Below are 2,208 nucleotides of genomic sequence, written 5' to 3' on the forward strand. Positions count from 1 at the left end.
TGGGCCTACAGCCTGGGTCGAATGAGGATCCGTGGGCCCGGGTTGTGTCACTCACTCACTGGGCCTTCGCTCTGGGTCTATTCAGGATCTGAAGGACCCTCGGTCGGTCGTCTCACTCACTCGCCAGGCCTGCGCTCTGGGTCTGTTCAGGATCCCGCGGCCTGGGTCATCACTGGTGGATTTTTTTTTTTTTCATAATAGCTATTTTTTCTGGGGTGAGATGAAATCTCAGTGTTGTTTAATTTGCATTTCTCAAATGACGAATGATGTTGAATATTTTTTCATACATTTATTTGGCATTGCACTCCTTTAACTTATATAGGTCTATTTATTTCAGCTCTTCATTTTTGGGTTGGGTCTTTAAATTTGGTGAGTCCTTCAAGGAACAACTGGCAATTTTTTTTCCCATACTCTGGGGTGTCTTTTTACTCTGTTGGTAGTTTCTCTTGCTGTGTGAAAGCTTTTTAATGAGATGCAATCTCAGTTGTCGATTCTTTGTGAGAGTTACTGTGCAACTGGGGTTTTGTTCATAAAGCCTTTGCTTCCAGCAATGCCTTCAAGAGTTCTATCTATTCTATCTTCCACTAGGTTTAGTGTTTCTATTTTAATATTTATATCTTTCATCCATTTGTATTTTAATTTAGTGTGCGCTGAAAGATATGGGTCTAGTTTTAGTCTTTGACATATGGAAAGGCAGATTTTCCAGCACCATTTATTAAAGAGGTGATCTTTCCCCCCAGTGAAGGTTTTTGGCATCTTTGTCAAAGTTAAGGTGGCTAAGTATGTCTGGAGTTGTTTCTACATCTTCTAATCTGTTCTATTGATTCTCAGGTGTGTATGTGCGCATGTATGTGTGTTTACAGTACCATGATTTTTTTAAAGCCCAAATGCCTCTGTAGTATAATTTCAAGTCAGGGATCATGATACTCCTCATTTGTCTTTGTTGCCCAGAATTACCTTTGCTAACCTAGGCCGTCTGGGAGCAGAGTTGGGAGCAGAGTTCTGACTTGCTCTTTCCTGGCCAGGAGGGGTTCTCTCCACTCATCTTGGCAGAAGCAGTGTAGACATGCTTCAAAGTCTTATTCCTTGCAGCTCATAGAGGGTGTAAATGAAAATATAGATGAGATAGACAGGCTGGATTAATGATAGAAGGAATCTCCTTAACCTGAAAGACTCCCTCTCTCCCCTGGGAAGCCACTCCCACCACAGAGGAACTTCTGGGGCTGTGAAAGCCCCTTCCACGCATTCTAGGGTAGACTGTAGGCCAGCAATGAGAAATCAGAGAAGCAAGGGAAGGAGAGAGTCTTAGGAATGGAGTGGGAGGCCTCCTGGGAAGGCGGCAGAGTGGTAAGCAGAGGAGAAAGAGCCTCTCCAAGATTTGGCATCCACACATTAGAATGTACAATGTGAGGAAGAGAAGGAGAGAAGTGGGTTCCCTGGACCAGTATGGATGAGAAGAAAGAATTGAAGCCCACGGGGAGAGCAAAGAGAGAAACTTGAATGAAGGAGAAGGAGGTGGTGGGTGGTGCCTGCTCCCTGAGTTGGGACTCACAACATGGGAGGAGTAGTTCAAACCTGTGGATATGCAATGACTGCTTACAATCCCAGAGGCCTCCATGGGGCAATACAGCAGTGCGGTGGAGTAGTGGAAGCTGTGGGCTACCATGGCTGCCGAGTAGTGTAGATTGGGCTGTCCTGTGGGAGAGATGGCTGGAAGCCATCTAGGAGAGGAACCAACTGAGCTCAGAACCTGAACAACTGCCGCCTCCACACGGCGGCTCAAAGCTGAGTGCAAGCCCAAAGAAGGTCCACCGACTGCTGCAAGCTGTCAGAAAACAGCCTGAGAAAAGAGAAGAGAAGAGAAGAGAAGAGAAGAGAAGAGAAGAGAAGAGAAGAGAAGAGAAGAGGAGGGGAGGGGAGGGGAGGGGAGGGGACGGGACGGGACGGGACGGGACGGGACGGGACGAGACGAGAAAGAAGAGAAGAGAAGAGAAGAGAAGAGAAGAGAAGAGAAGAGAAGAGAAGAGAAGAGAAATAAATAAAAATTTTCCCATACCAAAAAAAAAAAAAAAAAAAAGAAAAGAAAAGAAACCAGCCTGAGTTTTGGGAGAAATAAAGGAGCAGCCTCGATGATATTACTCACTTCTCCCCCATGAGGCTGCTTCTAGCTTGCTGCTGTTCACCAGCGTGGACCCGGACACTGTCTGC

The 2,208-nt window shown here is 46.0% G+C and overlaps 1 pseudogene; it reads right to left on the bottom strand.

Moving 5' to 3' along the window:
- LOC101580750 overlaps positions 1 to 1,666 on the bottom strand; it is a 7,735-nt pseudogene extending 6,069 nt beyond the window's left edge.
- Positions 1,667 to 2,208: the final 542 nt, after the last annotated feature.

Source organism: Octodon degus, unplaced genomic scaffold, assembly GCF_000260255.1.
Source record: "Octodon degus isolate 3935 unplaced genomic scaffold, OctDeg1.0 scaffold00418, whole genome shotgun sequence".
NCBI lineage: Eukaryota > Metazoa > Chordata > Mammalia > Rodentia > Octodontidae > Octodon > Octodon degus.